A 10,749-nucleotide genomic window follows, 5' to 3' on the forward strand; every position below is an offset into this window, starting at 1 on the left:
GATTTTGCCTCTTTATATATATACAGTGGCGTATTTACGATTTTGTTTCGGGGGGGCTTTGCCTGAAAATGTAAACATTCTGCAAGATATTTCATATACTTTACTATAGTAAGATTTCGGGGGGGCTTAAGCCAGGAAGCCCCCCTAAATACGCCAATATATATATATTTAAAATGTGTGTGTGCGTAATATACGTGATCAATTCAAGCCATAATACTATATACACTACAAGAACTATATGAAAGACTCATATATAACTAACAACAATTTTTTTTTTTTTTTAACTTTATGATCAATTTTGCTTCAACGAAATCAAAGATGAGTTTAGACAAACGAACAAAATTAAAGGTCTATTCACGGTTCTACTCACGGTTCTACAGATAATCTGTTTGTTATCGGTAATGTATTATTTGTGCCTCTAAACAGCTCTGTAAAGTAAAGGACATTAAAAGCTGGAGTTGGTTCCCATTAGAAGGTAAGAGATAACAACAATCAAAGAGGGAATATAGAGATAAATGTTATGTACTTTCCCAGCTCGTCAACATCTACACTGAGTCAAATAAGCAAAAGGAAAATAAACATATATCTGAACTGATTCGAGCTAATAGTACTTATTTTAGGAAAAAAGTTGTTTGCAGCACAAAAGTCGCTAGATTTGTAAGTAAGTCGCCAAATCGTCATTCCAAAATCACCAAAAAAGTCGCCAATCGGAAAAATTATTTTTTGCTGCTATCCTGGAAGGCGAATTCCTTAGATTTAGCGACTTTTCCCCCAAATTGGCAACACTGCTGAAATGGACACAACATCGATAGATGGCACTGTGCAACTACCTTCACTATACTTTTTGATCACACCTTGTCCAGCAGGTCACACTATGGCACCATGCCAAATTTGATCCTGATTGAATGAGTCTGGTATGTTTTTATCTTCAAAAATATGACGTAAAACTTGACTATTCATAACTCGGAAATCAAGAGCATGTGCAGCAAAATGTTTCTGACGTTTATACAGCAACAGGTCAGTCGTCAGGGTTTACCACCATTCCAATCGAATGAGTTCTTTGACTTGTACGTACGATATATAGTGTCCTGGACTTTTCAGGACAAGTCAAATTAAGGACGAAAACATTAAGCAAATGAAAATAACATTACTTTTTTAGTGGTCTAGGAGTCACTCTTGTTGGTTGGTTAAGAAATCTGTCGAAGATAAGTTGTTGAAAAGCTGCAAATTAAAAAAAAAAAAAATGTTTCCCTCATTTCTACATTATACAGCACTATTAGCTACATTTTCAAATTGGATGAAACACTAGCCACTGTATTTTCTTTTTCTTTTGGATAAAATGAGTAGGATGATATGAAGGGTTGCTTACGAGATGAGAGTTAAGGATGTCTCATCTGGAAGTATTGTCGCGGTCCTGGGTTCTATTCACGATGAGTATACTCGGTCGGAAAGGTATAACAGTTTTTTCAGGAAAACGTTCCTGAATGAGGTTTTTCCTCATGCACACCAGACAAATACTAGGATGGTACCTAACATATAACTCTCAGGCCAATTTCTTCCTTCCTTAGATAATGTTTGCCGTGATTGACGAGTGTACGGTTATAGATGCCTATAATGTCCATATATAAATAAATGTCATCTCGTCTCATGGTCAATTCAAATGATATAGGAAAAATGATAGGAATGATAATGAATCTTTCGTTTATCTATTGGGTAATCTATGAAGTACACTTTTCTTTCTGGGTACTAGAAAGGGAGGACATTCATTAGCAAGAGTCTGGGACTGGATTTATTTAACAACTACGTTGTATAAAGTAGTACATAGCAGCAAATTCAACATGAAGATCAACAAGAGCAAAACAAAAGTTCAGAAATGCGCAAGAAAGAAAAAAATAAGAAAAAATGAATAATCGGTTATCACGAAATAGGAAATCACCCACTGGAAGAGGTGAAGGAATTCTGTTATTCAGGGAGTAAGTTAGAAATCGGTAATAATAACAAGATTTAAAACCCAGAATAGCTCGGACAAAGAAAAACAAAAGCTTCTAACACGAACCATTGACATAAGAGAAAAGAAAAGGCTGCTGGAAGCATATTTTTGGAGTGTGACGTTGTATGGATGTGAAGTATGATCTCTAGAAGAAGAGAAAAAAAATCAAGAATGGAAACCTTCAAAATGTGTTATAGGTAGAGAAGGATGTTGAATATTAGATGGGTAGATAAGATATCAAAGGAAAACGTATTAGAAATGACAAAAGAGAAATATTTCGAAAAGTAGAGAAAGGATGAATGGACAAATTACAAGACATGAAGAAATCATCCTATTAGCTATGGAGGGAATGGAGGAAGGGTAATACAGTATCTAGAGAAGTCCGCGATTAAAATATACAGACCAAACAATATAAGATACGAGGAAGAAAAAGTAGAGATTAGTAAGAAAACCAGCTCAGATTAGGGAAGACTGTAAGGCTTCGTCAAACCAATTGGAGGGTTGTTGACTTCAGAAGATTGTATAAAGTAGAGTGTATAGTTATGTATCAGAATACCTCGATTATCTTGATTCTTGTTGCCACGAAAAATACCGTAATAATCTAATCCGCGGTAATCGGAATAAAGTGAGTGATTATTGCCAAAGATATTTCAAATCTAATTATTAAATTATGTATACAGGGTGTATCAAAAAGAACTTTACAACTTTGAAAACTAATATTGACTTATTTATTTAGCTTACAGACAGGTTTTGGTGCCATTTTATAGCAAAATACACCAATTTTCTACCTTATACCTAAAGAGGTTTCATGTGGCTTCCATTCGTGATGCAGCATACATTCCATCTAAAGTCTCATTTGCTCTGCAACGTCTTCAAACGTACAGGGACGACCTGAAGATTTGTTGTGTCTTACCGAATATCCAGTTTCAATAAAATACTTATGCCACTGATAAATAGTAGGCTTACTGGGATATGGGAGGATCTTTGCTATACTTTGTACGGACATTATGTTGCACAGTTCTGGCAGACTTGGATTCTTCGAACCAGAACACACGGCTAGGACGCTCGGGACCAGAAAAGGAGCTATCTTTGTTGTAACGGCCGCTAGCACTACGTAAATCAAAACTCGATATACAGGGTGCGGCAGCGTTCGTAGCGTAATTTGACTTGCGTAGTACAATGACGTACTGCATGAATGCGCGCCAGCTCGTGCCGCATTCGTGTACTAATGAGCTGCCATTTCGAGTGTGACAGTGATATGGAGCGGTGGAGAGCACAGCATCGTGCCTTTGCTGCTGAAAGTTATTTCAAGAATAACGACTCTGTTATTGCTACCCAGCGTCTATTTCGGCAACATTTCAACTTAAGACGTCATGGGAAAGTTCCAGATGGAGGGACCATTGTGAGGTGGGTACGTGCATTTCGAACAACAGGTTCTGTTTGCAATGGCAAACGGGAAGAAGTGAAAGAACTGTGCGGACACCAGAAGCCGTGAAAAAATATTCGTGCTGCAATATTGCGTAGCCCAAAAAGATCTGCTCGTCGTCATTCGCAAACTGTACATATGTCCAATCGCTCATTCAGGAGAATATTGCACGAAGATCTCCATTTTCACCCATATAAGCTGCAGATTGTTCAGGAAATTAGGCCTCGCGATTGGGTTTCACGAGAAACATTCTGCTTAACCATGCGTGATCTCCTTCGCCAAAATCCACAAATGTTGCACACCATCCTGATGTCAGATTTCGAGTTATGTGGTTCAGTGAATAAACAGAATATGCATTATTGGAGTGATGTAAACCCGCATGAACTGCACATCAAGCCCTTGCACAGTTCTCGTGTCACAGTGTGGTGTGGAGTTGCTTCCTTTGGGATTATTGGCCCTTACTTCTTTGAGGATGACAGCGGTGTGGCTGTAACTGTTACCAGTGAATGCTACCCAAAGATGCTGCAAGACTTCATTCTTCCCCAATTAGGTATGGTCGATGTGAATGTGGAACAATTATGGTTTCAACAAAACGGATCGACCTCGCATACAGCCAGAATTTGCATAGATTTCTTGCGACAGACATTTCCAGGTAGAGTAATTTCCCGTTTTGGTGATATTTCCTGACCGCCTCGCTCACCTGATTTTTCATGTGCAGACTTTTTCCTTTGGGGCTACTTGAAGCAAGAAACTGTGATCATATTCCGAATACGTTGTACCACCATTCCTTAATTGAAGGATCGCATCAGGGCTGCCGTCGGCAATGTCCCAGGGAATACGTTACGCCGAGTTATGGAAAGCTTCCAACGCCGCCTAGATGAATGTGTTGTGCAGAGGGGACATCATTTGACAGGAGTCATATTCAAAAAGTAATCCACGCAATGGACAATGACTTACACATTAGTAAATGTCATACCTTTAACTATTAATTGACATAAGAGGTAATAAATAAATTACAGTTACTGCCTGATGATGTGTTTCTAATATCCTACTATGAACGCTGCCGCACCCTGTATTTTGCTGTAAGATGACACCAAAACCATGCCTGTAAGGTAAATGAATAAATCAATATGAGTTTTCAAAGTTTTAAAGTTATTTCTGAAACACCCTGTATATGTGAATTGCAAATTAAAAGTGTTAAGTAAAAAATTAAGATTTATTTAGAAAATAAGCTTATTGTTTAATATTTATTTATATACAAACTTCCAATTTCACAATACAGTGGAAAAACCGGGTTTTGATTCATGATGGGAGCTCATATAGTTCGGTTTTCACGTTAAGATGTAGGCCCACATTTCATAATGCCTCACTGCTGAAATGGATGCGAAGCTCGAGTCAGAGTGCAGATTAGAACCAAACGGGATTTTGGCTACATATGTAGTGGACTACATCAAACGACCATGATAGCTCGAATTTGGGGAATAATTGAAATTTGGATATCAACTTTTAAATCACGGTAAATCGAGATTCGTGGTATTCAAGTACTTTACCATAAGTAGTTGATCCTACCAAGCCCTCGATTCGCTGTGCTCTATAGGTTAATTTAAAAGCTCTAATGATAATATACATTTAACTTCCTTTTTATTACTTAGCCAACTAACTTGCGGTTACACAAATATTAATATTTAAATCTAATTATGATTATGGCCTGGGTTGGCAATAAAGCTTTATTAAATATTGCACTGTTCTAAAGATAAATGGTAACGACTCTCTTTCGTTACTATACTGTGATCATATTGCTAAGTTAAATTATACTCTGATTGACGTGAAATAAATTATTGTGGATTTTTTAAAAAGTAATTACGGCCTTATTTACATTTAATAATGTCGACATACAGCAATGTATGTTCATATACAGCTTCACCACTATATCTTTCTAAATAAAGGGGACTATTTCGTAAAGCTACTAGTCTTGTAATACAGGTGTAAGACTTTTCAATATCATGTTTTTTTTTTTGTTTTTTGTTTTTTTTTTAAATAATTGTACACACCATAAAATCTTGGCAAATTAGAAGTTTAAGCAAAGGTATTTAGAAATATCTTCTACTATTATTATTCTAGTATCACTACTTTACGATATTCTATGAGTTAAAAAAAAGCAAGTTACAAGACTAGTTGGTTTAAGAAAAATAGACTCCAGATAGACAGACAACGCATTTAGCGGAGTGACGAGTGTTAATTATTAGGAAGTAGCGTCAATTACCCGCTTCGCTGAGTATAAGAAAAGTAGTGATATGTTCTGTTAGTCAGTCACTTTTTACTAATACTGAAACGCTTTCAAATCGATAGAAACAAGGAAAATCCAATGAAAAATCAAAAAAATAATAAGTAATCTATGCAAATAAAAATTAAATAGTATGATTGTGGGCTTAATTTGGATTTAAATGGCATCGGAAGCATCACTGCTTATCTCAGCGACCCAGAAAACTATGGATTCGGCACTAATATCGGTCATTTTCGATCATTTTTATATATATCTCCTACCTTCCCTTCGCCAAGTTACGGGGCTTAATTTGGATTTTAACATCATATGAAGTAGTGTTTCTTGCAGATATGTTTTTTTTTGGGGGCGGCACTGTCCCCCGAGCTCTGAGAGTGCCCCCCGGAGGAGACCAAAATAATAAGTCTATAATATAATAATAAATAGAATAGTATCAGTAGTGTCCCCCGGAACATTTTTTCTGAAAGAACGACTGATCGGAAGTGTCACTGTTCATCTCAGCGATCCCGAAAACTATGGATTTGACATATCGGTCATTTTTAATAATCACCTATGTTGAAAAGTTGATCGAGTTCGGTCGAGTGGTTCAACACTTATTAAGTCACAAACACAAACACTTTCATAGCGTTATTTACATATAGATTGAAATGTTTTCTATCATAAATAGAATCAGGCCAGTAGCCAGCCCAAAAATGTAGAGGGGACCCGGTAGAAGTTAGGGAGGCCCGACCCAACCATATTATAGTTCATCACCACATTATAGTTCATTTGCAAGCCTATCGTGAAAATTTTAGGGGGCCAGTGAAAATTTAAGGGGGGCCCGGCCCACCCTAGGCCCCCGTGGATACGGGCTTGAATAGAATCATCCTGAAATTTGCGACTTTTTGTCACAAAACTCGATATTTTATTTTTAATTTCCCTCTTTTAATAGACTTAGTGGTTTTTCTTGATTTCAATTTATTCAATTGTATGATACTTGAAACAAGTATTCTCCAAGTGGATGTATAGTACTGCAAGTAAAGCAATTTATACTGTTTATCTTTTTCAATAAAAGGAAAGAATGAAAATGTTCTTCTTACCTTGCCCTATTTTCTGTAAATGTTATTACATTTTTATTTTTCTTGAAAAAAATCTTACTCACGATGCAAATATTTATATGGCATTATATAACAATTTGTACAATTTTTCATTATTATTAAATAGTGTTACGAATATTAGGCTCTTATATTTTATATGATATCAAGTTGCATGAGTTTATTGTATTACGTAAGTACTTTACACACCTCACAATATTATTACACTTCTAACATACTTTCATGATCGATTATATTCGCTCATTACCAAAAATACACACTTATTACAACTACTTAATGAAATTTCTGTTGAAAATCTTTATTATTTTTGTGGCATACACCCTTGGGGAAGTAAATCATACGACAGTCTAAATTAATAACGCATTCACTTTTATTTCTTGAATATGAAAATCTCTCTCTCTCTCTCTCTCTCTCTCTCTCTCTCTCTATATATATATATATATATATATATATATATATATATATATATATATATATATATATATAGGGTGTTTCTTCAAAACAACACCGACAACGTTTGGAAGCTGATTCCTGACACCAAGATAAGACAAAAAGTATAGACCAACCTGGGTGCACAAGCGCTTCCTTTCGAAGTTATAGTCTGCCGAAAATATGGAAAAATGAACTTTTAAGGTCCATAGCTCCAAAACTATGGGACCTACCGTAGTCCGGTCAAGGCTTCACTTAGAAACTAGTATGTGCGCTATCCAAAAATACATGTTTCAGAATTCTGAGGCACTCACGCAACAATTTTTATGGAAGAAGTTTGGCTATGGGCATATGATTTGAAGTAGCACCAACTTACCTCTATAAAAACTGTTGTGGAACAGGATTCTGAAACTTGGATATTTGGATAGGACGTAATATCTATTTTTACAACAGAAGTTGTAAATAATAATAATAATAATAATAATGAACTACTGTAGCAATGAATTCAGAACAATTTTGCTTATGCCTGGAAACTTAATACAAACTATTCATTTCCTTGTTAGGGAGAAGCCATACCCTCCTTTGTGGCGTCTATGGAAGTACTTGTAATATGTTGTTGTGTGTACTTGACAACCGAAAGTAGCAGAGCCATTTTAACGGTATCATACCTCTTGGCTGGGGGCCTCGCAAGCATAATGGCATGTATTAATTACATGTATTAGGAGCAAAATTTAGTCATAGAGACCACAACATACTTGTTTGCTCTGGAACCAAATATGCTGTTAAATCGGCATTGGATAATAGATTAAACTGGACAGCAGAGTAGACGGCACTAGCGGGGGCCCCCTTAGGCGCGGGGCCCGATTGGAAGAAATCGGTCCAATCGACTTAAGGCCGGCCCTGTCTCTAGGTATCCTCATAACAGCTTTGGTGTTGGAAATCGTGGTTCGTTTCGTGGTGGGACTTCATGTAGTTCAAAATCTCACCCAAAACTATAAATTCTAGTCTTATACAAGGTGTGTAGCGAAGGTGCGTGCTAATTTGCCATAGTTCAAAAATAAATCATGATTCATTAATACAACTCTAATTGAATTAATTTCAGATTTTAAGACTTAATTGTGTAAAATTTCAAGCTTCCAACGATGTTCATTTTTAATATTTTCACCTGTGAAAGAAGGCCTTTTTTTGATACTGATTTGAAATGAGGTGCTTAATAAAGATTTTTGTCTACATGTTAAGGAAAGTATATAGATATTCATCACCAGTTGAAAGATGATTTTAAAGATAATACCCTTCCTAGCTGTGCAAGGATTTAAGGAAGATGGAGGTCAACTGAAGTTCTGCTCCAAAAGTCCAACATTGCTTTGCAACATTGCTCCTGTTGAGGCCCTGGTCATGGAGGACTGAAGGCTAACTGTTGAAGAAATCTGTAATCCTCTCATTGCATCGTGGAAAGAACTTTGACAGACCACTTGAATACTTGAAGTCAGTTAGTTCAAAGTTAGGTCCCTCGACAGCATGGGCATCATTTCAGACTTCGCTTGAGGGGGCAAGAGCACCATCGACAAAAGACTTTCACGTTTTGTACTAGTATACTAGTAGACAATTGATTGAAATATATGCATTCCTCAAACTCTTGGGGGGGATCAATTGCCCCCTCCTGCACCCCCCCCTAAATGACGCCCCTGCTCGACAGCTGGATGGAGAGAAGATTAGAAGAATGCTTTTTACACAATAAAAAGATCGATGTGGTTCCTCATCTATTCCGCTATAGCGAACTATCTTCCAGTGATATCTGTTCGTATTGAAAACGCAAAGATTCATTGCAATGCTGATGTTTTCAGTAGTACAGAATTACTCTCAAACGTGAGATCTTTCAGTGCCTAAAACATACCCTACAGAAAAACTTTTTAGACGGTTTTGATAATGAGATACAAAGAATGCTATGGTGTGTAGCAGTGGACAGGAATTATATTCAAAACTGACAGAAATATGTAACTCGAAAACTGAACATAACCGAAGTTACATAAAAGCTGCACGTACAATTTGGTACTCGTCTCGTATAACCTTATTGCGTTATTGCTTCTGGCATTAAATATTAAAATTCATCCTTCTCCTCTGAGATTGTAACATACAGTACATCATAAACACAGAAAAAAGAGTAAACCTTCCCTTCGAAACTATTCAATGTATGTATGAATTTGGACAATTTTGTATTCCGAAAGCCTTCTCCATGTCCGAAGAATTGATCCATGTTGTGCGTGCGAAATTGGAAGTCGATAGATCTTATGTTAGAGAGGTTCGTGATACAAATTCGTGATCAGATCACAAACAGTATGTACACTTTTCCTCCACAGGCAAGTAACTTGACATTGGGATAGGAGAGGAGATCGTTCTTGTAAGTGAAATCTGCACGTGTGTTCGTTGAACTTCAGAGAAATAAAGATCATGTAAGATATTACTACTGAAGATTCTCATAACCTTTATTTTTTTCTTGTAATTTTATTTTTTTAAAAGTAATGTGAGAAGATAGCATCTATGTCTTACAATCATAATTGACCAGGTTATTACGGTTAAGTGAATAAGTTTTTTTTTTTTATTTGGTCAATTTAAATTCCATAATTACTATTGTGTCTTCCACGTGGAAGGGCATATCTCTTTTTACCTTCTTTTATGATTTAATTTTAAACTTAATTTCAAGCTGACTTTAAGATCTTAACCTATTTCGGACTTTAACTCTTTTTTTTTTTTTTTCCTGTGTGTACGTGGGAAATAGGCTATAGATAGAAAGTTATTATACAATCTTTACTGAAATTATCATTCCGACTTTCACCCAGTGGGATTAAAGAAAACTTATAATCAATCAACGACGACTGTTGACAAGATCTCTCTCTCTCTCTCTCTCTCTCTCTCTCTCTCTCTCTCTGTGCCTCCTCAAATATATTTATATCTTTTCTTCACAATATTCATCTGACATCTAACAAAGGTTGAAATACGCTTATTTTGAGAAGTGGTATTAAAATAAGTGAACCAAACTCTGATAACAGAAATGGGCTAATCGATATATTTTGTAACGACCTTACGTCATTATAATAGTCTTATAAGTATTATTGTTATGCTATTTTTTTCTTATTTATATTTTCTAGTAATTCCATTTATTTTACTCAGTGGTAGAGCGTTCACCTCTGGTGCTTGGGGTCCCGGGTTCAATCCCAGCCCTCGCCAAGTGAACTTTGTGGTGGACAAACACCGTGCTCGTGGCTTTTCTCGGGGTTCTCCCGTTTCCTCCCACTTTCTTCATTCCACCATTTCACTCATCTCTCATCATCACCGTCTTCTTTAGTCTAACAGGCATAACCGTGGGACGTAAAACTCAAAGATTTCATTTCATTTTTTCCATTTATTTTACAATGTCTTTCAAAATATTTCGTAATTTTTAAGGAGTTTTGGACTACCAGAATCCCTTTATATGTTTACCCTGTCCGTCTGTAAGTGTCCGTGTGTCTGTCTAACAAGAAGACACAAAATC

Source organism: Thermobia domestica, chromosome 9 (assembly GCF_964235325.1).
Source record: "Thermobia domestica chromosome 9, izTheDome1.hap1.1, whole genome shotgun sequence".
Taxonomy (NCBI): domain Eukaryota; kingdom Metazoa; phylum Arthropoda; class Insecta; order Zygentoma; family Lepismatidae; genus Thermobia; species Thermobia domestica.